We start from the raw sequence: 13,900 nt of genomic DNA on the forward strand, positions 1-13,900 counted from the left end.
AAACTAACAACAAATTGAGCTCTTAAGCCCCGTACACACGTACCGATTGTCGGCCGTAAATATTCGGCCACCGACCGATCGGCCGATTGTAGGCTTGTTAGTATGATGCTTCCGACAGCCGACAGCGCATTTTCGGCCGAACAGAATCTGTCGTGCAGACTTTAAAATATTTGTTGGCCGTCACCAGAACGGCCGATTGTTCGCCAGTCAGTACAGATTTCGGCCGACAGACAGCAGATTAGCAAGACTGGGCATGCTCAGAAAAGAAAAAACACAGGGAAAGTTAACCATCACATGACATCACTTCTGCAGTCGGCTGTTGTTGGCCGACAAACTTTGTGTGCAGTCTTTTGCAGTTTTCAACAGACACGACAGCCCTGGACAAAAGACGGCCGATCGTTCGGCCGACGATCAGTACGTGTGTACGGGGCTTTACTCTATACAAACTTAAAAAAAAGTTGGCTGTTGTTAGCCAAGTTATTCTAAAGGTAAGTTAGCTGTTGTTAGCCAAGTTATTCTGAAGGCTATTTTTTCTTTTCAAAAATAACAAGCGTGTCATACTTACTGTGCAATCCTCCTGTTCTCAGGTCCTCGCCGGTGTTCATGGCCCCTACCCTCTGCCGAATGCCCCCATTGCAAACCACTTGCTTGCTCCTGAGCTGGCAATGTGTGTCTATGGGACATGCAGAGTGTGGCTCAGTCCCGCCCACCGCTCCCTCCTTAATGGCTGTGATTGACAACAGCAATAGCCAATTGCTCCCACTGCTCCCTCTATGTCTAATGAGGAGAGAGAGAGCCAACAAAGCCTTTGCTCTCGTGCACATCTCTGGATTGAGCTCAGTTAAACATAAATATACCTTGCAGAAGTTTTTTTTACCTTTATGCTTCCTCCCCCCCCTCCTGCGCATTTGGCACCTTTCAGGGGGGAGGGGGGAACGGGTACCTGTTTTTGACAGGTACCCTTGCCCACTTCCGGGAGACAGCACCACGGCGCTGTCTCACGGAAGTTAGGCCCCCTCCTTTTTCCTCCGCCGCCGGGCCAATTACAAAGCGCAGCGTGGTTTGCGCATGTGCAGTAGGCTTCACTGCTGGGTTTCCTTACCCTGGATGGCGGCGGCAGGACCTGAGAAGCAGAGTGGGCCAGCACGGGTGCCCCCAGGGAAAGTGGCTTTCCTTTGGGGCACCTGATGAAGAGGAGGGGCTTTGAGCGCCAGCGGGGGAGCCCAGAAAAGGAGGATCGGGGATGTTCTGTGCAAAACTATTAGGCATGTTTGTTATTTTTTATTAAAAAAAAACCCAAAGGTTTACAACCACTTTAAGGTAAAAAAAAAGGACCACTTTAAAAGGCATACATATTTTATATTCATATTTGTATGACCCTTCCCTTCAAGTTTCCCAGTAAACATTTTTTAGTTTCATACCTTTTTTTTCTTTGCTGCCTGGTCCATTTTACAGGTGCCTAGTCCAAAAAAAGGTTTTCACATAGTCGTTGTTCACATAACATCAAATATGCTTGCAACCTTGACACATTGACTGTATGACTTTTGTTTCCTGCTGGAAGAAATAAGATGAACAGTTTATTATTGCTATTTTATAGCAGCTCCCAGTCAAAACAATAAACTTTTCCAATCAGTTATAATAGTTAATGTATACCTTGTCGGTAATCTATTTCTCTGTTCTGATGGTCCTTGTACATGACGCTGTTTCCTTAGGCAGAAATGCTTTTCTATGTGCTTTCTCTGTGCCACCTCCTGACAAATGCCTTATCTACTGTAAGTATTACCTCTCTTTAGTATACCCAAGAAGATTGGTGGAAACCAGAGGGGTCACTCGTTTCTGCTCTCCACCCTTCTCTGACTTGTTAAACCAGTCAATGCTAGCATAAGGATCCGATTTAGTCATCCATGTGTGTTGTACTATCATCATTGCCCCACATCCGCCAATCAGATTCAACATTCATTCTCCAAGTCTTGTTTTCTAGTACAAGTCTGAATCTGATTGGGTTGATACAAACTCTGCATATGTAGCTTACACTGATAAATAAGACTTTAGGGTCAATTTACTAAAGCATAACACAATCTTTTTTTTCTTTAATGGTATTTTATGATGTGTATTAGCTAAATTTACCATATGCATGGTATATTATCATTTTTTGCAATATATTTTATGGAAGAACTTTGAGTTTAAGTGATACCCATTATTGGCTAACTTAAATATTAAAGATGCAAGCTTTTTGATAATGTAGACCCCTCTCTCAGACTTTATAGAAATCCTAAAGATAGGATATGTTATCCCGAAAGCTTGCATATTTAATGACTTAATCACTTTAATGGTAACAAATAGGGATGGGATTCGCTGAACACATGAACAAATGTGGCGCTTGGCGAGAAGTTCGCCAGCCGATGAGCGCCCCATAATGCACTGCGCGATTGCAGTGCATTAAGTGCTTGTGATTGGCCAAAGCATGCCCCTGACCTGTATGCTTTGGCCAATCACAGCACAATGTCCTGTCAGAGCCATGGTTGGCCAAAGGCAGGATGGCTCAGGGGCTAAGTCCACGCCCCACACGATATAAGGCTGCTTAGACGGAGGCCGTGTGTAGTGTGTTAGTGGAGATTAGGAGTGGAGATTAGGTAGGTAATTTGTGGATTGTGCTTTCATATTTATTTAAGTCAGTGCAGTGTAGTGTAGGGCTGATTCTTGTATAACACAGTGTACTGCAGTCAGTGTAGTGTAGTACTGTGCTGATTCTTGTGTGTAGGGCAGTCAGTGTAGTGTAGTGTAGTACTGTGCTGATTCATCCTGTATGACACAGTGTACTGGAGTGCAGTGTAGTGTAGGGCTGATTTTTTGTATAACACAGTGTAGTGCAGTCAGTGTATTGCTGTGCTGTGATTCTTGTGCAACACAGTGTAGTGGGGCCACTGAAGTGTTGGTGTATACAATCCCATTTTTTTTTAATTGATATGGCTCCACTACAATTATGCCCTAAATACAATTAGTGCTACTGTGCCACAAAAAAAACCCAATGCTGATGCAGAAGGAATAGCACCTGTGACACAAAAGGGGGGACAGCAATTATGCACTAAATAGAATTAGTGCTGCTGCACCCAAAAAAAATCCTACTGCTGACGCAGAAGGAATAGCACCTGCGGCACAAAAGGGGGTGGGGCAGCAATTATGCCCTAAATACAATTAGTGCTTCTGCGCCACAAAAAGAAAAAACCCACTGCTGACGCAGAAGGAATAGCACTGGTGACACAAAAGGGGGGACAGCAAGTATGCTCTAAATACAATTAGTGCTACTGCGCCAAAAAAAAAATATATATATACTGCTGACACAGAAGGAATAGCACCGACGACTCAAAAAGAGGGACAGCAATTATGCCCTAAATACAATTAGTGCGACTGCGCCACAAAAAACCCCCAATGCTGACGCAGAAGGAATAACACCTGTGACACAAAAGGAGGGACAGCAATTTCGCCCTTATTAAAAGTGCTGCTGCACCACAAAATAAAAAACCCACTGCTGACGCAGAACTAATAGCACCTGCGACACAGAAGGGGGAGTACTTATATTGCAGCAACAGAACCTAATGCTGAAAAAAAAAATGAAAATAAAAATATCAATGAAACAAAAATGGGATTGTATACACCAACACAGTACACAGAACATGGAAATGCAAATATTTTAGTAAATAAAAAACTGCTAAATACCTTTTCTCATCAGCAGTATATAGCAGTCTTGTGACTTCTATCAATGCCTGGTTAAAGTTTGTAGGAGGACTTTTAATTCTCCCATGATTGTACTATCAGGATGCAGGACCCCTTACTCTCTGGACAGTGCTGATTGGTCCTGTGCTGATCACATGCATCCTTCTAAGGAAAAAAAAACTCTCTAGCAATACATACCAAACTGAGCATGTGCAGCCTGTCCCCTGGCTCTGTAAATATCAGGATTTATATTGGAGTCAGCGGAAGAAGGGGATGATCAGAGAGGACAGGAAGAACACCCTTTTTGCACAATGCAGAGGTTTAACCCCTTAGGTTCCACAGTGAGTATAACAAGCATGCTTTACTGCATATGCACATATTTTACTGCTGTAACTGCTGGTTTAGTAACTCTTTAACATTATATCCCTGTGCTCCTGTGTTGGCACCCTGTCAAATGAGCTCACAGTAGAAACTGTAAGTTGCCTAGCATACAGTTAAAGTGGAGTTCCACATTCCCCTCCACCCCCTCCAAAAATTAAAAGTCAGTAGCGACACATACTGTAGCTGCTGACTTTTAATATTAGGACACTTACCTGTCTTGGAGTCCAGCGATGTCAGCACCACAACCGATGATTCCATCGGCTGTTGGGTGCTGCCGCTGCCATTGACGGTAAGGGAATCCTGCAGTGAAGCCTTGCGGCTTCACAGGCGGGTCCCTACTGCGCATGCGCGAAGCATGCTGCGCATTCCTATCGGCTCGACGGCAGGGGAAGGAGGAGGGGGCCAAACTTCAGAGGGACGGCGCCACGGCGCCGTATTCCAGAAGTGGGGAATTCCCCCCTGAAGGGTCCCAAGTGTGGCACCGGGGGGGTGCAAAAGAGCAGAAGTTCCACTTTTGGGTGGAACTCCGTTTTAATAAGCAGGCATACTCTACCATTGTTGCCATAAAGAAACTCTGTCTGAAGAACGCTATACAATCTGCTGTAGCAAGTGCTCGTAGACAGGAAGCCAATTAAAGGGGCTGGAGCACTCGGGTAAAAAGAAGATGGAAAATCAGTACTACAGTATGTTCTATTAAAAAAAAAAAAAATACATATTACTTTGCCAAAATACATTTAATTTACTTTAAAGAGGAAGTAAACCCTCCTCAGGAAGTTGTACCTATAGGTAAGCCTATGATAAGGCTTACCTATAGGTACTGTAAATATCTCCTAAACATGTACCGTTTAGGAGATATTTACCTTTAATGCAGCCAGTGACGTCACTGGCGCATGCGCTCTGAAGGAACGGCTGATCGTGCCGTTCCTTCAGAGCCCCGTGCCGTGACCGTCGGCTCCCGCGCGCGTGCGCGGGAGTGACGTCACCGCGGCTCCGGCCAATCAGATGACCGGATGCCGCGATCCCGGAAGACGAGCGACATGTCATGTCGCCCGTCATACAGGTAAGAGAGCGGCACGGCGGGGGCTCGTTCTAAGGTAAGTATTTCATAATGAGCTAGTATGCGATGCATACTAGCTCATTATGTCTTTCTCTTGCAGGTTTTAAAAAAAAAAAAAATTTTAAACAAGTTTACAACCTCTTTAACTGTGTGGTATGATGAGGTGCGTGTTATGGAAAGCACAAGGAAGCATTTCTAAGCAACAATATAAAAATATAAATTAGTGAGATGAAATACAGATTCACTAGCTATAAAGGCTTTTAGTAATAATCCTATACTGTACATATGCAGTATTAATAATTCCAAACTAATATAGTTTATAAGTATTTCTGTATGTGAATTGAAGGTTATAATTAGAAAATGATCTTATGATAAATAACACATGCTGTTAAAAAAAATGCATCCAATATTTCACAGGTGATTCCAGGGGTGATGAGAAAAGAGTATAATCAATCATTCCAATTTGTTTGCTGTATGGCTTTACTGACTTTGTTGTTTGTGTTCTTTAACCATTCCTGTTGCCTAAAATGATCCATGTTTGGACCATGTCATGTAAATTACTGCTGATGGCAAAGGATTATGATTCAGACTGTATACCTGAGATATAACAATAACTAATTGTATTATTAGCCAAATAAGCTGTTTCCTTGTAACACATTTGTAACAGCTGCTCTATAATAATGCTATTTTTTGTTGAGAATAAAAAATATTGGGGTTACATTTATAGTTTCAAATGCAAGATGCAGTGGTTTAATAAATTGACATATTTACTGTATGTTCATCATGTCAGTGTTTGAATTAAGGCCCATGTCACACTTGTGATCCTAAAAAAGTCAGCATGCCAGCATGAATGTCAACCGCGTCCGCATGCCACTCAAGAGATGGAGCTTTATGTACAGTGATCCTGCGCCTCTCTTGACAGGTTTTAGAATGCAGATCACAATGTTCATTTATTCCTTATTCACACAGGTGGCAGATATATAACAGGTGGTTGAGCCACATTTTTACTACTCTCCAAACCCCCTCAACTGCCCACTAGCAAGTTAAAGTGATTGTAAACCCTCACATATACCATACCCAGAGAAGAGAATATCCTCAGGTGATACATGGAGATTAAACAAATCATTCTACAGTACAGAAGTTGTATCTATTTGCGCTCTTCTCTTCCCTACTGCCATTCAAATTGCTGAATTTCTAAGTGTGTATGAGAGTTCCAAAGTTATACTCTGCAGAGCTCAGTGAGGAGAACTCTGAGAGCTGATTGGAGGACAGAGACACACCCCCTCCACACAGCACACAGGAACATAGCTGAGGTTGTCGATCAGCTGGAGCTCCCTTCCTGTTACCTTTGTTCTCTTGGTGTCAGAAAAACTTGTCAGGGGAGATTTATGCTGATAGCAGAGGAACAAAGCAGCAGACAGAAATTACACTTAGTGCTTTTAATTGAGACAAGTACACACTATAGAGGGTTATGTTTTGTCACGGAGGATTTAAATCACTAGTAAAAAGGCTTGATTTAAATCAACTCAATTTAAATCGTAATTTTTAAAGAGCAACTGTCATCTCTTCTCGCAACGGCTTCTCCTCTGACCCGCTGTTGACTCACCAACAGTCCCATTCACTTTATTGGATGGCTGGTGATGTGGCAGTGACACAACAAGGTGAGGGATGTGGCGGCAGCAGGTGAGTGGATGCCCGCTAACAGACGTTGCCATGACGCAGCTGAAATGACAGGGGCTCTTTAACCTCTTGCCGACCGCCCACCATAGTATTACTGCAGCAGGGCGACTCGGCTGTGCAAAATCACGTAGTACTACGTGATTTCGTGCACGAGGTATCGGCGACACGTGTGCCAGTGCCGCACTCCCGCTGTGTTTAAACACAGCAGGAGGCAGGCCATGGGAGGAGCAGCGGCAATTGCCGCCGTCCTCCCGCAATCGTCAGATAAACTGACAGAAGACCCGTCTGCTTATGTAAGCAAAGCAGACTGGTCTTCTGTCACACAGGCAGAGAGAGATCAGGAGTAAGGATGATCGAACTTTTGAAAAGTTCGGTTCGGCCAGAACATCCGAACTTCCCGAAAGTTCGGCCCGGATTTCAGAACCCCATTGAAATCAATGGGACCCGAACTTCGGTAATCAAAAAACACCATTTTTAAGCCCTAAAACCCAATAAATGCCCCTAAAAAGTGCCTAGGGTTCTGGGTCATGCCCCATTAACTATTAATCACACAAAAAAAAGTTCTTAAAAATTGTCATTTTTGATAAAAAAAAGCCAATTATTGAAAAAAAAAAAAAAAAAGAGAGAGATTTTTTAATTTTTGACTTTGGATTTAGTATCTGGGGGGTCTAAAAAGTGTACATGTGAAGTTTCAGCTCTGTAGCATGTCCAGAACCATAAAAAAAAAAGATTGTTTGTATTAGAACACTTTCAGCACAGGAGGTTGGCTTCTCGGTTTTCACACCTTGCCGGTTTAATAGCAGGCATTTTTTTGGGTTCTTTGCAGTCAGGAAAAACATCTGAACTTGTGTATAGTGGTACTGTGCACAAGTTCTGACGTTTTGCCTGCCTCCAAAAACCCACAAAAAATGCCAGCAAAAACACACCTGGGCATTTTTTTTTGACGCTAGCGTTTTTTTTGGCATTTTTTTGGGTTCTTTTGAGGCAGGCAAAACATCTGAACTTGTGTATAGTGGTGTATATACACACATACATATATTTATATACACACCTAGACATATATAGGTGTGATAGTAGTAGAAATATATGCTTGCGCTAATGAAATCATTTACACTAATATATTTCTGCTACTATCACACCTATATATGTCTAGGTGTGTATATAAATATATGTATGTGTGTATATACACCACTATACACAAGTTCAGATGTTTTGCCTGCCTCCAAAAACCCCCAAAAAATGCCAGCAAAAATACACCTGGGCATTTTTTTTTGACGCTAGTGTTTTTTGGGGCATTTTTTTGGGTTCTTTTGAGGCAGGCAAAACATCTGAACATGTGTATAGGGGGTATATATACACATATATGTCTGTATATATACCCCTAGACATATATAGGTGTGATAGTAGCAGAAATATATTACTGTAAATGATTTCATTAGCGCAAGCATATATTTCTGCTACTATCACACCTATATATGTCTAGGGGTATATATACAGACATATATGTGTATATATACCCCCTATACACATGTTCAGATGTCATGTCTGACATCAAACATGTCCTCAAAAAAGCACTGGCAGTGGAAACCCCTGCAGCATAAAAAATGCTTGCTTGGTGAGAAGCCATATGCCTGTGCCGAAGCAACTCAGAGAAATGATCATTTCTCTATAGCGGTCACCCTGCTATGGAAGGGTTTTGTCACCCTTCCATAGCAGTCACTGTCAGTTAACCCTACACTACACTACGGTCCCCTTACACTTAACACTTTCCCTACAGAAACTAAATTTTTGAAGCTAACTAAAGTGTAAAAGGAGCACTCTAACTACACTAGATATCCCTTTCCTCACACTAAAAATAGCTAAATGACACTTTTTAAGTAAAATTAACAGAACTGCTTCCATTCTCTTCCATGTCCTGTATAACAATGCTAGGAATATGGCGGGGGCGATCTTATATACTGGGGGGCGTATTCACTAATGATTGGTCTAGGGACCCCCTAGTCACTCCAATCACATTCCTAGCATTCTTCTGCCCCCTCAATTGGCTTTTACTAATGGTTCTGGTCCAATCACGGGCTTTTAAAGCCCATTTCCTGAAGCATTGCATTTTGGTCGGTTCTGGCTGCCGAATTCCGAACTTTTTGGGCAAAAAGTTCTAAATTCGGCCGAACCTCGAACACCCAATGTTCGGGCCGAACCGATGGTGGACCCGAACCGTTCGATCATCCCTAATCAGGAGTTTCAGCTAAGCTGAAACCGCGATCTCTCTGTGCCTGTCACAGAACCAATCCCCCACAGTCAACAGGCATATTTATGCATACATTAACCCCTTTGATCACCCCCAGTGTCAACCCCTTCCCTGCCAGTGTCATTTATACAGTAACAGTGCATATTATTTAGTACTGATTACTTGTATTAATGACACTGGTCCCCGAAAAGTGTCAAAAATGTCAGTTAGGGGCCCGATGTATCTGCCGCAATGTCGCAGTCCCGCTAAAAATGCTGATCGCTACCATTACTAATAAAAGCAAAAAAATAAATAAAAAGTCCAAAAAACTATCCCATAGTTTGTAAACGCTATAACTTTTGCGCAAACCAGTTAAAATAAGCTTTTTGGGATTTGTTTTACCAAACATATGTAGCAGAATACAAATTGGCCTAAACTGATAAAAAAATTGGATTTTTTTATTTTTTTTATTGGGAATGTTTTATAGCAGAATGTGAAAAATATGGCGTTTTTTTCAAAATTGTCGCTCTTTTTTTGTTTATAATGCAAAATCTAAAAACCGCAGAGGTGATCAAATACCACCAAAAGGAAGCTCTATTTGTGGGGAAGGACATCAATTGTATTTGGGTTCAGCATCGCACGACCGTGCAATTTTTTGTTAAAATAACGCAGTGCCGAATCACAAAAAATGGCCTGATCATTACGGGGGTAAAACCTTCCGGAGCTGAAGTGGTTAACCAGTTTCCGCAAATCGATGTACCTATGCGTCGGCTTGAAGACCCAAGCGACCAGCTGGCACATCTGCCGGCTGGTTAGAGTTCCGAACGTAGCCGGATTCGGCTTCGATCAGGTCTCCGATGAAGTAACCCGGATCCAGTTTACTCGGCTGCCAATGGCGCCAATCTAAAAAAAGTGACAGTATTCAAAATGCGATTTTGGCGTTTTGAATACTTTTTAGTGCAGTGGAGGGGTTTGGGGTCTTTTAGGTCTGTGTTCAAATCACACATGTGAGGTATCACTGCGATCGTCAGAGTGAGAGCAATAATTCCAGCAAAAGACCTCCTCTGTAACTCTAAACTGGTAACTGTTAAATTTTTTTAACGCGTCGCCTATGGAGTAGTTTGTCAGCATTCCAAGAGTGTGCGCAATTTTAAACCATAACATGTTAGGTATCTATTTACATTATCTTTCACAATATACAAAAAAATTGGGCTAACTTTACTGTTTAGCTTTTTTCAAATTCAATGAAGTGTATTTTTTCCCAAAAAATTGAGTTTGCGCAAATACCATGTGACAAAAAATATTGCTATGACCGCCTTTTGATTCTCCAGAGTCTTTGCTAAAATATATCTATATCTATATCTATATATATATATATATATATATATATATATATATACAGTATATAATGTTCGGGGGTTCTAAGTAATTTTCTAGCAAAAAATACTGAGTTTAACTTGTAAACAACATGTGTCAGAAATAGGCTTGGTCCTTAAGTGGTTAAATGTAAAGCCTTATTCTTGTTGGTAGTTAGAATCTTTAATATTTGCAAACAAAATGACGGTTTCCTATTTAGAATATTAAGCTGTCAGGTTAGTAAAACAGCGATATCACAATCGATTGGTTACTGTGAAATTGTGTCAATGCATCAATGCAGTGCATGTTATCTTAGCTTGCAGAGCTTGGATTCATTAAATGAGTTTACCAAAAATGTAAATATTGTAGTATATACAGCCTCATGCTACATACCTAAGCTCCATTTCATGCTGAATAAGCAAAATTATTAATGTATCCTAAATAGAAATCTATCTTTAGATAGATTTATATTCCAAAAGCATTTTAAGAAAAAAAAATTTGATAAAAATCAAAAATCTAATTTAAAAAAAATAAAATATTAAAAAAAAAAAACAGATTTTTTCGATTTAAAAAAAAAAAAAAAATCATTGATTTTTATCCACCCTGTGTTTTGTTAACCACTTACCGCATACTAACGTAGTACTACGTCTGTAAACTTTGCGGAAGTGTACCTGGATGATGCCTCTAGCTAGAGGCATCATCCTAGTACCGTGGTTTAGAGCCGACGGTTGGCTTTCCGTCGGTACCGACCGATGCGGCTCAGGAGCCGCTCGATCGTTACCCAGGGGGGTGGGAAGGGACGTCCCCCCCCCTCCCGCCGCCTTCCGTGGCTTTTACCGGGGCTTCCGTCCCACCGGGAGCCCCGAGCACCCAGCCGACACGTCCGCCAGCTGGATGGAGTCCCGATCAATACTGGAAACGGCTTTGATCGGGTCTCCGATGATGTAACCCGGAGGCGGCGTCCATGACGTCACTTCTGGGTTACTGTGCTGCAAAAGGCGGCAAATTTGAAAAACGGCTGTATGCAAAAACGCCATTTTCGGCGTTTTGCATACATGGAAGTGTAGTGGAGGGGTCGAGGGTCTTTTAGACCCTCGATCCCTCCATAAAGTGTACCTGTCACTGCATATTGCTGTCACAAGGGATGTTTACATTGCTTGTGACAGCAATAAAAGTGATCAGATTTTTTTTTTTTTTTAAAAACTGTAATAAAGTTAAAAAAATAAATAAAATAAATGGGAAAAAAAAATTTAGCCGCCCCCGTCACCGTTAGCTCGCACACAAAAAAAAAACGTATACGGAAGTCGAGCAGCAAATGAAATCGCTGTTCAAACCACACATGTGAGGTATCGCCGCGATCGCCAGAGCGTGAGCAATAATTAAAAAAAAGAGCTACACTCTAACTCTAAACTGGTAACCATTAAATAAATTTAAAGGGTCGCCTATTGAGATCTCTATTGACCGTAGTTTGTCGCCATCCCACGGGGGGGCGCAATTTTAAACCGTAACATGTTGGGTATCTATTTACTCGGCGTGACATCATCTTTCACAATATACAAAAAAAATGGGCTAACTGTACTGTTTAGTATTTTTTAAATGCAGTGAAATGTGATTTTTCAAAATTTTTCAAACAAAATGGCGTTTTAAAGACCGCTGCGCAAATACCGCGTGAAAAAAAATATTGCAATGACCGACATTTTATTCTCCAGAGTCTTTGCTAAAAAAATATATATAATGTTTTCGGGTTCTAAGTAGTTTTCTAGGAAAAAATACTGGTTTTAATTTGTGAACAAAAAGTGTCCGAAATAGGGCTGGGGCTTAAGTGGTTAATATTTCATAACTGAGTTTTACAACCACTTTACAATTGGTGGCTGACATGTCTGTACACATTGGTGAAATTTAAACAGCATTTTGCACTTGGCAGGTGGTACCACTGCCATATGCGCCTAATTTAAGTGAATTACAAAGAAGTTGTATTGTATCTGTCACACTTCTTACAGCACCACCTCCAGTTTGTATATGGTGCTGTTAGTGAATCGGTGGATGGCTCCATCATGCAATCATAGGAAAATAGGGATCTTCACCAGCACACCTTTGAACATCACTCTGCCTTGAAAAAGAAATCCTGCATGTCCATTGCTTTATGTATAGCATGCATGAAGGTAAAAGGCCTTCACCCTCTGCAACCACTTTAAGTTGGATATGTTTGTGTTTTCCTGCTTATGATTATATGTTTCTTAGGCTAAGACTATATTGATAAGATGTCTTTTTTAAAGTATTCTAGGGGTTGAGTTTCCTATCTAGTAAGTGAGTCTTTTTTTTCTAGCGCACTATCCTAAAAGATTTCTGGAAATGGCGTTACCAGGGAATTAAGTGATTTTTTTTTTTCATCAGACCAAATGAGCTAAGTGCTCATACTTTAATTATTTAGTGCAACGAGTGGAGCATATAGGCAAGCACCCAACATATACAGTATTTCCATTATGAGAAGTGGAAGCTGTTCTTTCAAAATTGCCTGCAAGCAAATAATTGTACTGAGCTTAGAATGAATATTACACTGGCCATATAAGATTCTCTTGTGTATATTTATGTAATAATTTTAACAGGGGTTTCTCAGCGAATTGTAGGGCCTGTGGTTAGCAGAAGTCACTGCTCACCAGACTTGTGAAAGATCCTTCACACAAAAACAATTCTGCAAAAATAATTGAAACCTTATCTACTGAAAAATCTGTACACATGCAAAGTTGCTATATAAAACTGTATCAAAACAATGATAGGAAAGTAGTCTTATTTTTCTGCTATCTGTGACTGCACTGGGGATTATTTCACCTCACTTCCTCTTCCAATGATAGTATTGTCATTAGCACAGAAAAATCTCAAACATGGACACATATAAAAAAAAAAAAAACTTTTTTAGTAAATTGGCAGAAGGAAAGAACCTCAGCCAGTTTTTTATTGATGTAGGTGTCCCTGCTAAAGAACTTCATAATTGTCATGTCCTAAGCTGGTCATAGATGGATACAAATTTGCCCGGTTTCACAGGGATCGGCTGAATTTAACCCATATGTGACAACTGGCACTCAATGAGCAACTTGAACGCACTTGTTGGAAAACTATTCTTGATCAGCAGCTGAAGCCAATGGGCTGCAGGGACTCCCTGCTGTCAGAATACAATGTCTCAGTTGGAAAGATTCCTCTATCCATCTTGCTTGTGTGGATGGCGGAATCCAGCTAGTTTTAAACAGAATTTTTTTTCCCATAATTTCATAATTTTAATTGATTTCTGGATAATTTGTACAAGCAAAAAGCTATCATACAGAATGTGTCAAATGTGTGTCAAACAGCACTTAAATCCATTACTCAGTTATTCAACTGCTGCACTGTGTGAATGAAGCCTCAAAACACTGGTGTGATGGTTGCGGCATGTCAGGGAAGAATTCTGAGAAGACCTAGGAAATATGAAAATATTCAGTATGGCTGCGCTA

Source organism: Pelophylax lessonae (assembly GCF_965119305.1).
Source record: "Pelophylax lessonae genome assembly, chromosome: 3".
Taxonomy (NCBI): domain Eukaryota; kingdom Metazoa; phylum Chordata; class Amphibia; order Anura; family Ranidae; genus Pelophylax; species Pelophylax lessonae.